The following is an 18,531-nucleotide window of genomic DNA, read 5'->3' as shown; positions in this document are numbered from 1 at the left end:
ATCAGAGGTAGCCATAACTGACCGCGGAACCCCCAGGGCTCTGTTATATCCCCAACTCTGTTCTCCCTCATCGTAAACGGTCTACCTGATGCCGTAAAAGACTCAGGAATGGTTATCTCCCAGTTTGCCGATGACTCAGGCACTTGGTTAAAGGGGTCTAACATGTTACGCCTGCAAAAGAGGGCTCAAGCAGGCTTAGACTCCATATGGAAATGGGCAATTGAATGGGGATTTAAAATTTCTCCAACCAAAACAGTAGGAGTTCTATTTGGCGACCAATTTCAGAACTCTTTGGACTTAAATTTAGGCGGCACCAAAATTATCTTTGAAAAAGTGGTGAAATTTTCTAGGTATGCACCTAGATAAACAGTTAACTTTTACTCACCACTTCAAATATTTGGCAGAAAGGTGCCGAAATTTAATGAGAATGTGAAGAGGTACAGGTTTCGGATCAGATAAAAATAGCCTCTTAACTATCTACAAGTCCCTTATACGTCCAAAGCTAGATTATGGAGCCCAAATCTATGCATGTGCAAAGCCAAACGCCCTAAAAATGGTTGATGCCATTCAACACAAGGCCCTAAGGATAGCTCTGAGAGCCCTAAACTGTACACCTGGTGCACTGCTTGAGGAGAAGGCCAGTGTGCTGCCTCTTGACTTGCGTAGAAAACAACAGTCCTTTAACTTCTGGGCCAGGGCTAAGTCTCGGCATGGTTCAAACCCCGTTAACAAACTTGTCGGGACTGGCACCTTCATCAAGGGGAAAATACTGAAGCGTAAGCATGTCGCCCTACCTTTTGGTGCGAGTATTAGGACCCTGGTTGAAGATGCCGGTCTCGACAAGGTACCTGTAGCAGACCTGAGGCCCTCCAAGACCCCCCCCCCCTGGACGCTTGGACCCATTGATGTTGACCTATCACTCTCTAATAAAATAACGAAAACTGACTTGCCACAACTCATCAAGTCAGAAGCTCTCTCTCTTATAGATAATATGTATGCTGAGCATCTAAAAATCTACACTGACGGCTCCAAATGCCCTAACTCTGGTTTGGTAGCCAACTCTTTTGTAATTCCTTCAAAAAACATTAGTAAAACGCACAGGCTCAGCAACAATCTCTCTATTTTTACAGCAGAACATTTGGCAAATAAATACTCTATGTGCTGGATATTGGTCAATAAACGTACTAAAACTGCTATTTTATCAGACTCAATGTCATCTCTTGAGTCTATTAAAAACAGAAATAGCAGATCTAGGCCCGATATTTTTGCTAGCATTTTGAAATTTCATCAACAGTGCCTAGATAAATCTTTAAAGGTCACATTAGTATGGTGTCAAGCACATGTCAACCTTAGTGGGAATGAGCAGGCCGACAGGGGGGCCAAAGAGGGCCTCTTGAGGGGGGCCGTAGATGCTGGGGAACCCCTGGCACCTACTGAGATCTACTCCCTGACAAAGAAATTTGTAATGGGGGAGTGGAATCTCCGGACCGATAATTTGTCTTCCCGTTGACATACTTTTACCAGACCTGCGAAAACCCTCAGGCCGCCTGACAGATACTCAGCAAGCATTGTGCTTGACAGAGCCATCACGCGCGTGAGGATGGGAACCACTCTATTACCTGGTGGCGCAGGAAAGTATGTTCTCGGTGTAGACCCCGCATGTCCTAGGTGCCAGGAACCTCTCACTGCGCCCCACATGCTGCTGCACTGTCCTAACCATAAGGCGCAGAGGGACCACCTCGAAGCTGCATTGCACTCCCATGGACTAGTTTTTAACCTTTTCAACGTGCTAGACCTCAAGGGAGCAGCTAGGGGCCCGGTCTTCTCTGCCCTCGCCAAATACCTTCTGAATTGTCAGATAACTGACAAAATCTAGGTCATTGGGGGAGGGAGAGCAGCCAACTCCCACCTAATTATTCAGTCTTGTGACTGTTTTTCTTTTTAAACTGTGTAATCTTTGCACAAAACTGATGTAATCTAATAATTGTGTTGGATTTGTGTCTCTTTTACACAACTTTTATTTTAGTTCTTAATGGGTTTATTGTTCTACCCCGCCCTTTCTAAATCAGGCCAATGGCATTGACCTGGTCTTCTTTATTTTAATACATTTTTTATGAGAGTATGACGTTCGTCCACCATTTACATTTTTCAGTTTTTTAATATAATCATATTTTATGGCATTTCTTACTACAAGAAAGGACGAGGCTGTCCAGTAACCTGGGATTGTTGGCTGCATTGCACCCCCTCTCTTCCCCTTTGACACCCCACCCTTTCCCCTTCAAACTCGAAGAGCCATGTCGGACTGGAGTGCACGGTGCAGGGCCGTATACCATGAAAAACACTTATTTAGCCCTATCCAGGGTAATACAAATCCCTTGGTATTATTGTCGACTTTTTTGATACTGCTAATTTTGTACCTTGTAGTATATTAAATCTTGTTATAACTGCTATTTTGTGTAGCAAATTTCCTTATTTTTGTGTAAAACTGCTATCTTATATAGTAAATTGCCTTAATTTTTTTCTCAATACTGCTATTCCTACACCATAGCAAACATTTTACTCTGTATTACACTAATTCATGTTAAAATTGCTATTTAATATAGCAATTTTCCTTAATTTTATACTAAATTGCTATTTTATGTAGCAAATTGCCTCGGTTTTTCTGTTTAATTGCCATTTTACATACCATACAAGGTACTTACGTACTATTTCCTCCATTGTTATCACCAATATATAAATAATATTGGTTGGATTAGAGCTTTTTGGGTTTGTTTTAATGCATCTAGGTAATATTTGGTCTTTTTACCATTTTACATCATACCTTTTTATAATTCTCCTTCAATTGTATACAAACCATCTTCCATTTACCTGCACTCCCTCTGGTCCAGGGGAAACAACCATTGTAGACTCCATCCCCACAATTACCTCCCTTAGTTCAACTGAGTGACAAAACCCCTGCTGGCTCTTTTTCCCCACTCACACAGGCCTACACTTCCAAAAATCTCTTCTTCTTTCAACCCTCCAGGATGGCAACTTGTATTTTAAATATATAAACGCATATAGTTCTGCACATATTGTAAATAATGTACTTTTTGTACAAATTTAGTTGTTTTTGTCTCATTTTTAACTGTAAAGCACATTGTCTTACCTTTATTTTTATGTGGCCCTATAAAGGTGACCGTTTGGAGACACGTAAGTCATTACCCTTTACATATAATTTTTTTTTTTACTAAACTCACTTTTAAATATTGTTTTAATTCCACTCTGGGGGGGACTTCTCTTTTCCATAGCCCAATCCTCCTTAAGTTCCATACAGACAGGGTCTTACGTTGGAGCATTACGGCTATTTTCCCTGTCTGCAAGTGTTTAACATTGAGCCACATACATAAATTTATACACATTACTTTTTTAATAACTCAATACTAAATCGCAACATTAATATATATTTGAGAGTTATACTCCCTATGTGTTATTATATATTGTATTTTTTCCTTTCTTTTTTTCATATAATTGCATGTATACATGCATATTCACTTTACATTTGAGAGCTGTTAAATCAGGCTCTGGCAACCCTACTAATTAATGTTCAAAGATAAACATATCTCTCCAACGATTAGATCTTGCAGTGTGGCATTTCGTTCAAACCTTTAATATACACATAATAATGGTACTTGATTATGAATGTAAATATATAATGGCAATGTTCAACCACTTTGTGATCTGAAAAACCCTCAAGTATTATTATTTTGTTTCTCAAACATATTACACATCTGTGTATTCCTTTTTTCTATAAGCATTATATTAAAATAACCCTTTTTGGATTTTAATATTTAAAACACAGATCACAAAGTCTAAAGACTTCAACAAACCCATTGCAGTATATACTGAACAGTGGGTCTAGTAATGATGATGCCACAGGATGTGTGTTTTCACCATCTTTACTTATAAAAATTGGGCTATTCTTTCTCTCTCTCCTTAAAAAACAAAACAAACAATAACATACAATAACAACATCATATAAATAATTATAATTGATAAGAAGGACAGTAACATAACATAAACATAGTAATTTATAACTATAAAACAAGTCCAAGTTCTTTTGGATTATTCATCCTTTTCTTTCATTTATATTTTCAGCATAGAAACTATTATTGTTTACTTTTTGTAAAAGTGCAACGTCCGCCGTGGGAAAATTCTATTTATAAACGGATTGACCTACTTGCAATGGTATAGTACCAGAAAGGCCGTTTACCAAAAAGGCCTTCCCAAAAAGGCCGCATAAGTGAACCAAAAAGGCCTCATGGTATACCAGAAAGGCCATACAACATTTTGTACTATCATTGAGTATTTATGCTGATATTTTATTATCATATATATTAAAAAGTCATATTAATTCTGGTTTTACTTTTAGTCTACTTAAAAGCCGTTAATTTTATAATCAAAGTCGGCAAAAATTGTTCGTTAGCTGCAATATTTTCCTTGAGTAGATATTTCAGTTTTTGAATTAAAAGCCGTTAATTTTGTAATCAAAGACGGCAAAATTATCGCCAATATCGCATATGTATTGTTCGTTAGTTACAATATGTTTCCTTGAGTAGATACTTCATTTTTTTAAATTAAAAGCCGTTAATTTTGTGATCAAAGTCGGCATAATTATCGCCGATTATCACTAGGAATTATCCGTTTAAGAAAATAAGAATTTCTTTGAACTTGCTGTTTGCATCTAAAAGTGTAACAAATTAGTAATGAAGGTGTTGTAAACTACGTGGCGGCCAGATATATATAAAATCCAGAATTATTGAGAAATATATAACCCGTTTAGGTGTCAGAGTGGATAATAGTAGTCACCCGATCCTGTTTTATTAGCTACTACTAGTAGAAACTTATTAGACTTTTTAGACTACTACTACTAATAATAAAAGATGCCTTTCCTACCGCGGTAAAATTTTAGTACTACTGCCAACACTAATAAAAGATGCTGTCGCTAAACGGTGCTTGTTCATTTGGCGGACAATGGTGTGCCACGTGTGAGGAATTATGCCGTTATTGCATAGCTGATTGTATTTCCTGCCTTTAAAATGCTCGAACGAATATGAACTCTGGATGTTGGGTTTCATTAAATTATAGCAGATTACACGATTTAAGCACAATTTGATACCTATTACGAGAATTCAGTTTAGTGCTACTTTTAAAATAACTATATAAAATATATAGTTTCCGGTAATGTAGTATTATGAATAAATATTTTCGAGATATCGCTGTTCTTTTTTACAAATGATATTATTTTTAATTAAATTTGCCTGCGCAGTGATAAGCATTTAAAAGCTATTGGAGTGGTTCGATTGCGCTTCAGCTTTACGTCAAGTCTTATCTGGCCGCAAATTATACCTTTCTGAAAGGCGCTTATACAGTCAATCGTCTGATAATGCTGACGTACCGGCGTTCGCGGAAGAAACGTGTCTGTTATTTTAATTATAGAATACAAATAATTATGGGATAATAAAGTGATCAGCCTAAATTAACTAAACATCATGCCAATGATCCGGAAGCTTCTATTAAAACTGTGTACAAGGGGAAAAGCCGGCGAACAGTAGGCCTACATGTCACCGAGAAGTGGGGCAGTAGGCAAAAGCTTGGAACGCAATCACAAGAACTTGCAGAAGTTCAGATTGAGAATGAGAAACCAGAAACAAACTTAATTGCTAACTGTACTACAAATAGCAGTTCAGTATCAGACGTAGATACTTCGGTTACATTTGGTAAGTAAACAACAACCTAATTGGTGCATTGATTGAGATTAATTCCAGCCTCCGTCCGGCTCTAGTCACATGTCAGCTGTCCTTGGTTTATGGGTGTGTGTGATCATATATATCTATTCACAAAGTAATGTTTCCAAAACCAATGATACAGTATTAAGGAAAGTTTAAAAATCTGAAGTTAATTATTATTCCAGACTGATATTTGGATCATTTTTTAGCTCAGCGTTTTTCGGAGAAAACCAGAGTTATTGTCATAGCCAGCTCGTCGTCCGCCGTCTGACGTCCGCCGTCCGCGTCGTGCTAAAACCTTAACATTTGCTCTAAAATCAAAGTGATTCCACCTACAACTTTGAAACTTCATATGTAGATGCACCTTGATGAGATCTACGTGCCACACCCATTTTGGGGGTCACTAGGTCAAAGGTCAAGGTCACTGTAACCTTTTTAAAAAAAAAATAATCTGACAAGCCTTCATTTATTCAAAACTGCACCCGTAGCCGAGTGTGGCACCCGTTATGCATTGCTCTTGTTTTTAATTCCCAGCATTGTCGCACAACTTCTGACATTACCTTATAAGATCACACAGCTAGTATAAATATATCCTCCAATTACCTTCAGTCAAGCGGTTAAGGAAACAAATAAAATAATTTCTGAAATAATTCAAACATTGCCGCAATAAACGATGTACCTCAAACAATTTATTTCATTCCCATTAAATCCATGTAAAAATTGTTTATTTACAGCGTGTTAAACTACGCAAAGGCGATAGTTCCATGCACATCCGCAAATAATATACACTACACGCGTTGTCTACCTTGAGTCAAAAGGTTACATTAAAAAAGCTATAGTACTCGATTGCAATAGACATGATGTCAATTAAACTTAGAAAATTCGATTCACTGAACAAATTTAGAGAAACTGAAAGATTAATTTAACTTTTTTATAACTTCTATTTACCATTTAACAAGTTTCTGTTTTATCGGTAGATCTTCTGTTAAGCAACATATACTCAAGTGCTCAAGAATTGGAAAAAACAAAAACGTTCGCAATTTGTTCAAATAAAATTTTGGCATATATGTAACTATTAAAAAATTTGATAAAAATATCAAATCGAGACAGTGTATACCCACTGAACATGTGGATAAGGGATGTCACCTATTTTTGTGATGTACCTGCAAAGATTTTTCCATGCAACATTTTCTGGGAATTGTGAAAAAGTAAAAGAATTTTCTTTAAAATAAAACAAATACATGAAATTATGTGTTTACACAAGCGCAGTGGTCTGCAATTTCTGTGCAAGTTTATTGATGAGTAGCAAAAACATGAACGGAATCGGCATACAATTAGAATATTACAGTTGAAGTAAGATTTGTAAATGTAATTAAACTTTTTTTTTCCTTATTTTAGTTGTGTCTGTAGTTTATATTTTCAAGCGTAGTAATGTTAGTAAAACAAAATACTCGGAACGCATGCATGTGACGTCATCATGAGAGCCGCAATCTTAATGTAAACAAAGTGATATAAATTAGGTCATGCTCAAAATAAGGGAATTGTACGATACATACTCATGATATTAATTAAAGTGGGAAAGTACCCCATACCACGGGTGTGTGGAAATGTATATAAAAAAAACACACACTACAATTATGTTTCAGAATTTTGCGACTCATTGAAAAAAAAAAATTGAAAAGTTCGCAACTCAAAAAAAAAGTTAGTGGGCCAGGGTCCTCACAAAATCATGGAAAAAAACTTGGAATATCTGAGAATACAATAATTGAGGTCTACTTATTTGTCTATAATCAATAATATTTACTGTCAACTCGAAACTCCTCAAAATATTAAAGAAAGATATGTATGCGTTGCAGATGAAAATATAAGATACGATACTGAAAAGGCCAAACGTCTTGAAGAATGGAAAAGTATATCTCCAGAAATTATGTCTGCTTATGTACAAATGCAGACACCCAATAAGCGACAATGTGCTGATTGTTGTCTCTCCACAGATGAACTGTACAGGTGTTGTGATTGCTGTTCATGGGAGACTACGTGCCTCACATGCTTGCGGTTGAGGCATTAACATCCTCATTTGCATTTGGAAGGTACAATGTTAACAAATACAAGAGAAAGCATTTATCATATCATTGAATTTGAACATAAATCATCTAAGACAGTGTACTTTTTTTTCTTAAAGTGGTATGACTTCATGTATTTAAAAAATCTTTGAATGTGTTTAGAGATATTCAAAGTACCATTTTAGAAAATTATCATTACATGAGCTTCATACAAATACGTGTATTACAAATGTGGTCTTTTTCAATACATGGTTTCAAAACCAACCAGTTCCAACTGCCATCAAACTCAAAAGCTGTTGTTATCTTGAACTTTAAAACTGCCAGGTGTTTTTAAATGCTTATTGAGCATTTGTCTTAAATGCCCTTTTTTACAGAACATGGCTTACCTTTCTTTCATTGATGATGATGAGGCTTGGAAATTGAATGACCATTCCTGTAGCACTACTTACCTGAAAAAACTCGTGGTCGTGGATGATAAAGGTAATTTTGTAATCCTATCATGTCTCACCCTCATCATTGTTCTTATCTTATAATTTCTCATGCTGACAATTGTTCTTATCTTGTCTCATGCTGATAATTGCTTTTATCTTATCATGTCTCTTGGTGATATTGTTATTATCTTATCATGTCTCATGCTGATAATTGTTCAGATATTGTCTCACACTGATCATTGTTCTTATCATGTCTAATGCTGATAATTGTTCATATTTTATATCTCATGCTGCTAATTGTTCTGATCTTGTCTCAAACTGATCATTGTTCTTATCTTATCCTGGTTCATGCTGATAATTGTAATTATCTTATCATGTCTCATGCAGATCATTGTTATTATCTTATCATGTCTCACGCTTATCATTGTTCTTATCTTATCATGTCTCATGCTGATAATTGTTCTGATCTTGTCATGTCTCACACTGATCATTGCATTGTTCTTATCCTATAATGTAACTTGGTACGAAAGATTTGTTGCAGGTTGTTTTGCTGTCCTGTTACTTTTTGTTAAACAGTAGTCAACTTATATTGGAATCTAGCTACATTCTCGCCAATATTAATATATGCACCCTGTATCAAACTGGGTCATTAAAAGCCAAGTAACTAATTATTACAACTGGAAATGCCCAGCATGGTTACAACTAAGTTGCAAGTTAAAGTGAGTTATATGATCCCAATAAATCATGGTTTTGCCAATTTGCAATTACTAAAACACTTTTTATAGTTAACAACCATAAGTATTTTTTAAAAACCTTGTAATCTTTTTTAAGGTCGACAGCATTTGAAGACCCTGCAATTTTGCAAGTGTGAAGTTGAAGCTGTACGCTTGATTAGGTTCAACCTGTGGCCATCTTCAACCAAATTTCCAAACGTGGCATTTCACTTTGACTTCATGCGCTGGTTATGTGGTCTTCTTCTTGAAAGCTCGGTGTCATTTAAAAGTTTCTGCTCCGCATTAGACGCGTGGACATCAAAGCACATGAAGACATATATTCATCACCCTGTATGTTTGTACATGATTTTTGTTTGAATTGCTTTTGAAGTAACACAAAAGTATTATATTTTTATATGTAGTTAATACATAAAATAAAGCTTGTTTACAAAATAATTTAAGTATAAATATTTGATTTACTGATTCATGTGAATGATTTGCTATACTAGTATCAGAAAAGCAGGAGGTGGAGCCTTCCATTTTTGTGCCCCTCTCTGTTAAATATGTACCATCCCCCTTCCATTTTTATGCTCTACTTTTTAAAAGTATGTCTCACCATTGTACACAAATAATTACAGAAAGACCCTATGTGTTATAGTGGCTATTAACAATTTTATAGATTAACATACATTATTATTTGATATGAAAATTATCAAATTCAATTTGATTAAGAGCAGACAGCATGGAATTATGCTGAATGGATGGATGATTGAATATAAGTATGTAAGTGGAAACACCATACTGAAGTCGCTAACACAGAACAAAGTTTAACATCTGGAAAAGTTTCACAAAAAAGTTCACACTGCACCGACAATATTCCACATTGGGGGCATATGTCAGATCCTATGACAAGCCTTATTTTTAATTGCAATGTGTAATTGCCTTATGTGTATGCTTTAGTTTACCTTTAAACGTTTATTTTAAGTTCTTACAGCTTGCTTTAACTGTTGGTTTTGTCTCTATATTTTATCATGTTTAATAAATTTTGAATAAATGGGATAAATCACGGTTATATTTTTAGGTCAAAGATTTGTACAAAGTGCTTGTAGGAGGAACAGCCGATGAATTTCGACATTTTATCTACCAAATGGAAAACATCCACGATGATGGATCCAAATGTCCAGCTTGTTATGAGGTAATGTTAAAAATAGTGATTGTAACAGAAAATTATCCCACCATTTAACAATTACAGTATTTAAAATAAATATTAATCAATGAATTGATACTTTGCTTTTTAGCTCACCTGATTGCTCAGGTGAGCTTTTGTGACCGTTCTTTGTCCGACGTCTGTCCGTCCCTCCGTCCGTTCACATTTGTTCATAAACACTCTAGAGGCCACATTTATTGTCCGATCTTCATTAAACTTGGTCAGAAGCTTTGTCCCAATGAAATCTCGGTCGAGTTTGAAACTGGGTTGTGCCGGGTCAAAAACTAGGGCACTAGGTCAAAAAAGAAAAAACTTGTAAACACAGTAGAAGTAACATTTCATGCCCAATCTTCATGTAACTTTGTTTGTCTTAATGATATGATGGTTGAGTTCAAAAGTGGTTCCAGTCTGTGAAAAACATGACCGCCAGTGGGCGGAGCAGTTTTCCTTATTTGGCTATAGAGAAACCTTGTAAACACTCTAGAAGTCACAATTTTTGCCCAATCATCATGAAAGTTGGTCAAAACATTGGTTTTATTGATATCTCGGACGAGTTAGATAATGGTCCAGATCGGTGAAAAAACATGGCTGCCAGTGGGCAGGACATTTTTCTCTATATGTATATAGTGAAAACATGTGAACACTCTAGAAGTCACATTTTTGGCCCAATTTTCATGAAATTTGGTCAGAACATATGTTTCCTTGATATGAGAGTTGAGTTTGAAAATGGTTCCGGTCAGTTGAATAACATGACTGCCGGGAAGTGGAGGGGCAGTTTTCTTATATTTATCTATTTAAAAAAGCTTGTGAAAACTATAAGTCACATTTTTTGCCCAATCATCATGAAACTTGTTGAAAAGATTGGTTATCCCTTTCCCGCTTAGAAGCAAAGTGAAAAAGGCAATGTGCAAACAGCATAAAACCAGAAAAGCCTGAGAGTAACTCGCAGCCTGTTCATGTTTTATGCTGTTTGCTGCTCATCAGTATCTATGGTTTAGATATGAAGTCTTAAAATCTTTAATCTAGTAAGAAAGGTCTTCAATGAAATATTATTTTATAAGGAACTACAAATGCGTGAAAATACGTATCTAAGTGGTAACGGGTTATATATATATATATTTCAGACGAGTTCGCAAATGATCCCAATCAGTAAAAAAACATGGCTGCCAGGGAGGGGGGCAGTTTTCCTTATGTTACTAGAGAGAAACCTTGTGATCGAACACTATCGAAGTCACAATTTTGCCTAATCATTGTGAAACTTATTCAATACATTGGTTTTATTGATTTCTCGCATAACCAACAGAGGCTTGCTAGCTGACTGTAAATAATACAATTCCTAAGATAAAGGGTTATATTGTCAATCTTGTAACATGATGTGAAACAAAGAGGACATAATGAAAAGAAAAACGCTAACTTTTACTTACTGATGGAGACAAAACTCCATGTGCTAGTATTTACCACTGATTTGAATTAATCTTTTAAAGAAAGGATAGATAGCAGTTTACTGTTCCCTCAACGAAGTCGTTAGAAGTGTTGACTGTCAATTTCTCATGAAAGGTGTTTTCTTTTTTGAAAATGGATGCTAGTTTTCTGTGACAATTTAAACTTCTGGGTATTTTCTTATTCAGGATTCTCCCTCCCTGATAAGCTTGCTAGAGCAGAGGATATAGAAAAAAAAGCAAGGAGGCTCTTCAAGAAATTTTGGAACCTTTTGCAGGTAAGAAAACATGGACAAATGCAGATTTTCTACAAGTGTTTGTGTCATTATATAAAATTACCATCCCATATTTGTTTTGCAGTTTCCAGTGTTTAATTAAATGATGCACATGTCAATACCAGTTGTGAGATGAACACCTTTAATTGCTGGCTTGACAGAATTCGACTAATTGCCATCTCAGAAAATATTGTTCCAATATTAAAAAAAACAAAATGTTTGTGCATAACAATATAGAATTGAAAGACTTTATGTTAAATCAGAAGAAACAAAACTATAAATGTCCCGATAACAAAATGAACCATTTAAATAATGTAGATGAATTTAAAATAATTATTGTTTTTCTCTGTGTAAGTTCACAAATATTTATTAAATTGTTCTGTTGATTAGGAGTCAACTGAATGTCTACAGGAATGGATAGATTATGAGCGGGTTGTGTGTATCCGCAGCAAATCAACTGGTATGTTTGTTATATGATAATTATTTGATTCATAAGTAGCTTAGTGAGTTTTTCATTTTCTCGCAGCATTCAATTGTTTTAACAGAAATTCAATAAGTGTTTACAAGCCACATAATGTGCTTAACATGGTCTTTGTGTTTTAATGATTTGCACTTCACATTTTAATACAGAAAATCACTCCTTGTCACCTGCTGAAGAGTATTGTCTAGTCCTGGAGGAGCTAACAAAATACAGGTACTTTTAATAGGAATAATGCATTTGTTACTACGTTATTTTATACAGATTCTGAGTAATGTTATTAGTTAGCATCCAGTCTCTTTGTGGATAAATAAAAAATAAATGAAGTTGTGATGTGCAAGAATAATGAGTTTTCAATCATAACACTTAACCCTTTTTTTCTCAGAATGTTTTTCGGGGAGATTTTTTTTGTTTGTTAGCTCGACTATTATATATGAAATATATATAGTAGAGCTATCCTCCTCACCTGGGCGTCGGCGTTAGCGTGCAAATGTTATAGTTTGCTTTCATATTTTGCAAACTTCTTTACCAACATGACCCCAATCTATAAACAAGAGCAGACAACTGTAGCAAGCATTTTGTAAGAATAATGGCCCTTTTTTGTCTTAGTAATTGAATATTTTGTTAAATTGTGTGTTTAGATCCACTTGACTTCTAAAGTATCAAAGCTATTGCTTTCAAACTTCAAATATTTTCTTACTATCATGAGGGTTCTGTACCTGGCAAGTTCAATTTGACCTTGACCTTTGAATGACCTTGACTCTCAATGTCAAAAGAATAAATTAGTTAAATTGCCATAACTTCTTTATTTATGATCAGATTTTATGAATACTTTTACAAAACAACACTTGTATGAATACCACAATGGATTCCGTCCAAACCATCCCCCACGCACCAACCCTGAATCCCTGCCCCCCCCACCCCCCACCCCCCCAAAAAAAATATTTTTTTTTTCATTTTTTTATTTTTGAAAGATCGTCTTATAAATGACCACACCCCACATTATACCCCCTCTCAACCCCCTCCCCTACCCCCACCTGAAAATATACCTGAACTATTAACTTGACCTTATTGAATAATTTGAACAATTTCCCCATGTTGTCTTACGTTATACTGTCAAGCACTTGAATAGTCGAGCGCGCTGTCCTCTGACAGCTCTTGTTAGATACATAGTACATTTACATAATGTTCCTGTAGTGGCCAGTGGTTAAAAATCATATGCTCTATGTATGTTAAATATATAATTATATCGCTAACAATTTTATGAAATCTTAATTTTAGGGGTGTGTTTGCGACGGATGTAAACAAAGATAAGAAAAGGTATATTGCATGTATATATTATGCATGGCCTTTTTTAATTGACCTTTTTCCATTTGATACTTATTTATTTATTTAAACATTCTGTTCTATTTTCTGTCCTCTAAGTAAGGCAAATTAAACTCTATCCACTTATAAAAATAACGATATGTAAATTACCCCCAGACAAGTAGTTTTTAAATGGTCAAAGGTTAATGCATGTTATAGATTCTTTGCCTAATGCGTGTATAAAATAATTACTTTAAAAAGTCATTTCACCTTTAAATGCCAATCTTACATACAAGAACATATACATCAATAGGATGTAATTTTATCCAATGCAGGCTAGAGACAAAACTGAAAAAGAAAGGGAAGAAGGCTGGTGTCAAATGGGACTCAACAAATGTTGATTACCTGCGGACACTCAAGACAGCACAAGAGAAACTAAGACTTCAGATACTGGAGACCCTTCAACAGACCACTGCAGAGAGGCTGTTTTTGTTAGATTTAATAAAAAAGTATGCAAGTAAGTATAAAAATCCATTTCTATATGATACAAGTTATTGTCACCTTAATGTAATACAAATATCTTCCTAAGACCTTTCAGTGTGTTTTTCATTACTGAATATACGTGATGAAACTTGTATTGCACATTAAGTTTGGGATTACATTTGGGACCAGTTAAGCAATGTTAGCTGTTACATTACATAGAATGTTCCTCTAAATAATTTGAGTGTTCATGTGGGTATTTTGTACAGTTAAGTGTGCTGGTAGTTTATATGCAGACTTAGCTTGAGATCTAGGTCTCTGTTACTAAAAACAGTAAAAGTATTTCCTAATTAAATTGTCACATCATTCATTACCTTTCTTTTAGGAGTCATTTGAAAGTTAACTAAAACTTAAAAAATAATGTTGCTTTTAGGAGGACAAGCTGTAGCCATAAGATTGGGCAAGCAACAAAAAGATAAGAGAACAGCTGTCGTTGTACAATGCGGTTGGCGGGGAAGTCGTTAAAATGCCGACACATTTGTCATTTGAAGATGTAAAGTCGTGTGACAGCAAGCTGTGGGACATTTTGAAGTCATCAGATGTAGGTGCTTGGAGGACCAGTGTGCCTGTGTCTGTAAAACAGCAAGCTGTTCGCCTGTTTTGCATGACACAGAGAGCTGCAGAAGAAAAGGAACTTTTGATTTCAGAAATGAAGTCAACATTACATTTCTTTTCCAATCAACATTCAGGTCTTTTAAACAAGGTCCTGGATAATGTTAAAGGAGACATGCCAGTCATCATCAAAGAAGGGCTTTATGTGGAAATGAAATTTAATTCATTACTGAAGGCATTCCAGTCATATCTCCCAGACTTAACACTGACTTTGCTTTCTGATTTTGCACAAAAGGTTGGTCTAACCAGCGTTCAAGAGGCTCGTATTTCTGAAATAAATTATGGAAACTTACCAGAATACGAGTTAGAACCCTCTGAACCAACTGATGTAATACTCAGTGATGAGGATTTTACAGACAGTGATAGTGACAATGACTCTGATGGTGACAATTAAATGTTTAAAAGACATCATTGACTCAAACGCAATATTGTCTTAATTGTCTCAATTGAATTGTTCGCAATAAGTGTTCTAAGATAAGACAAACAACTGTGCTATGGCTTTTTAAATGCTCTTGTTTGTAGCTCAACTGGTAGCTCAACTGAGCACAATGTGAGCTTTTGTGATCGCCTTTTGTCCGTCGTTGGTTGTATAACACAAAAGCTCACATTGTGCTCAGTTGAGCAAAATCAGAAAGCAAAGTCAGTGTTTACTCTGGGAGATCTGGGAGATATGACTGGAATGCCTTCAGTAGTGAATTACTTGAATCACTTTCCAGCCATATCAGTAAAAAGGTGATTGGCATTTATTTCGTATTTAAATTCGCTTTATATATCGACTTTTCTCCCCGCAAATTTTGTTAGTGGAGCCCAAATTAGGTCATCCCGCTAGGAAATTTCGCAGCGAGTAAAGTCGAGATATATATAGAGCGAATATAACTATGAAATAAACGCCAGTATCTTTCTTGCTGGGGGGGGGGGGACTTATTGTTTGCGCTCCGTGTGTCAGTCTGTCTGCGTGTGTCAGTCTGTCTGTCAGTCCGTCACACTTTTCTGGATCCTGCGATAACTTCAAAGTTCTTCATATTTTTTTATGAAACTTGAAACGTGGACAGATGGCTTATATGGAGATTATGCACGTCAATTCATTTTGTTCCTATGTCAAAAATTGTGGTTGCTATGGCAACAAATGTAAAAAAAAAATATAAAAAAATTACTGACTGGTGGAGTTTTACCGGTAGGTGACCATATTGCTTGGCAATCTCTTGTTCCATATATACTGAAGTTGTTATCCCCCGCCATAGGCAGAGGGATATTGTTTTGGCATTTTCCGTCCGTCCGTCCGGAGCCATATCTTGGAAGTGCTTTATCGGATTTCATTGAAACTTGGTATGTGTATAAATATGGATAAGAGGATGATGCACGCCAAATGGCATTGTACACAATCTGTTAATAACGGAGTTATGGCCCTTTGTATCTTGAAAAAATGCTTTTTTGTGTGTCAGGAGCCATATTTTGGAAGTGCTTTGGCCGATATCATTGAAACTTGGTATGAGTATATATATATATTATATATATATGGATAAGAGGATGATGCATGTCAAATGGTGATGATGATGCATGTACACCATCTGTTAATAAAGGAGTTATTGCCCTTTTTATCTTGGAAAAAAATGCTTTTTTGATTGTCAAATATAACACTTGTGTCCAGAAGCATATTGGCTGGGGGATATCAATTCAACGAATTTGCTCGTTATAAACTCACATTTCAATGACAATTTATGATATCTGTTTTCCAGCTGTATACTGTATCATATGTAAATCATGATTGTGTTGGTATGCTTGTTTCTTTTTGTTTTTAAATGCCCCATGCTACAAAACAAATTGAATTGTTCATGCTTATATACTTTTGCCTCAAGTATTCTCATAAGGTCATTTGAAATGATGAAACAGTTGCTATTTTACGAGAACAATGATCAGAATAGATCATCTATAATTTTGTTGTGTAAAGAGGATCGATAATTGGTTAATTCTAACTTGTACTAATACTCATACCAATATTAAAACATACATTATTCCAAAGGATAAACCATTCTAGAATTTTAATACAGAGAAAACTATTCCTTATAGATTCATCTATAATTTCTTTGCGTATAGGTGGTCGTATACAGAAATAATTAAACTAACAATCATGTTCAGGTTGCTATTATCATAAATATATATATAAACTGACAATCATGTTCAGATTACTATTATCACAAATACATGCATATATATTACAATTTTAAAAGCAATTGATATATATGTCTCAAAAGCTATGTCCTTTTTACGTCCCAGTCTATACTTGGGGACATATTATATTTGCCCTGTCTGTTTGTTGGTTTGTTTGCGTCAAACTTTAACATTGGCCATAACTTTTGCAATATTGAAGATAGCAACTTGATATTTGGCATGCATGTGTATCTCATGGAGCTGCACATTTTGAGTGGTGATAGGTCAAGGTCATCCTTCAAGGTCAAAGGTCAAATATATGGGTGGGACCTAGTGTTTCACAAACATATCTTGTTTAGTATAGACTTCAACATATCTTGGACAATACAATTTAAGAGCAATTAAGAGGTTGATGGTTCCACCCCTTTGCTTTTCTGTTGCTGAAATGGTGTTAGTACATACACCAATCAATTGTTATTACACCGATTTACCCTGTTAATTTTTTTGTGTGTATGGTGTCGCTTTGCTTCAGCTTGTTTTTGTGATACTGTAGATGTTGTTGAGTACTGAAAGGTAATTAGTAAGGTATGTAAAACTTAGCTTAACACTTATGGACAATGTTTTTGCATAGTTTAAATTGTATGTATGTTGAGTCATGTTATTAATTGCTTGCAATAATTTTATATTGTGAATCAATGTATGAAAAATAAACCTGAATGAAATGAAAATCATTTAAATAAAAGTTGTGTTCTTTTTTATATAGTTATGCACGGACCTATACAAACAGTCCCTGAGTTATGTCACAGGTTAGGGATAGAGTGCAACCAATATATAGGACACCTTATACACTTATAACTTAGTAACGGTACTCAAAAGGGATTTTGTGCTGAGCATGCAATATATACATGGAATATTTCACGAAGGTATAATGGTGTACTTTGAGTGAGTTGATATGCAAAACACGACTGTGCAGGTTTGATCCTTAATTCAACTGAGCGTAAACAACAAAACAAATATATATGACGTATATATTGCGTATCACTCTAGTTCTGCACGAGAAAGTCATGTAAGGGGAATACCGTGCTACCAGATGTTCATGTCCGTTATTGCGTATCACTCTAGTTCTGCACGTGTAGTCATTTAGCGGTGATACCCTTCTAACAGATATTCATGTCCGTTATTGCGTTTCACTCTAGTTCTGCACGGGAAAGTCATGTAGCGATGATACCCTACTAGAAGATGTTCATGTCCATTATTGCGTATCACTCTAGTTCTGCACGGGAAAGTCATGTAGCGCGGATACCCTACTACCAGATGTTTATGTCCGTTATTGCGTATCATTCTAGTCAGGCCGGGTTTCCATGTTTCCGTGTCCGTGCTCGGCGTTCGCGTTTCGTGTCCGCGTTCCGTATACGGACACGGAGTATCTAGTCCATACATCCGCTTATTATTTTAGCCTTTCCGTGTAAAACCCCATTCCAAACGAGGTGGTACTTGGATTAAGATGTCGTTATTAGAAGAGCACACATTTTTTGTGATGACTGCAGTACAG

At 35.5% G+C, this 18,531-nt stretch overlaps 1 long non-coding RNA gene across 1 annotated transcript; it reads left to right on the top strand.

The window, feature by feature from the left end:
* Positions 1–5,284: 5,284 nt before the first annotated feature.
* On the top strand, positions 5,285–17,710 carry LOC127882426 (uncharacterized). The gene is made up of 11 exons (XR_008050532.1): positions 5,285–5,759; positions 7,763–7,858; positions 8,206–8,311; positions 9,094–9,326; positions 10,057–10,170; positions 11,811–11,899; positions 12,287–12,356; positions 12,527–12,590; positions 13,656–13,694; positions 14,015–14,196; positions 14,593–17,710. It is a non-coding gene; the product is annotated as an uncharacterized LOC127882426 (long non-coding RNA).
* The last annotated feature ends 821 nt before the right edge of the window (positions 17,711–18,531 follow it).

The sequence above is a fragment of the Dreissena polymorpha genome, chromosome 5 (genome assembly GCF_020536995.1).
Source record: "Dreissena polymorpha isolate Duluth1 chromosome 5, UMN_Dpol_1.0, whole genome shotgun sequence".
Taxonomy (NCBI): domain Eukaryota; kingdom Metazoa; phylum Mollusca; class Bivalvia; order Myida; family Dreissenidae; genus Dreissena; species Dreissena polymorpha.
This window is presented reverse-complemented; position numbering and strand designations above follow the sequence as displayed.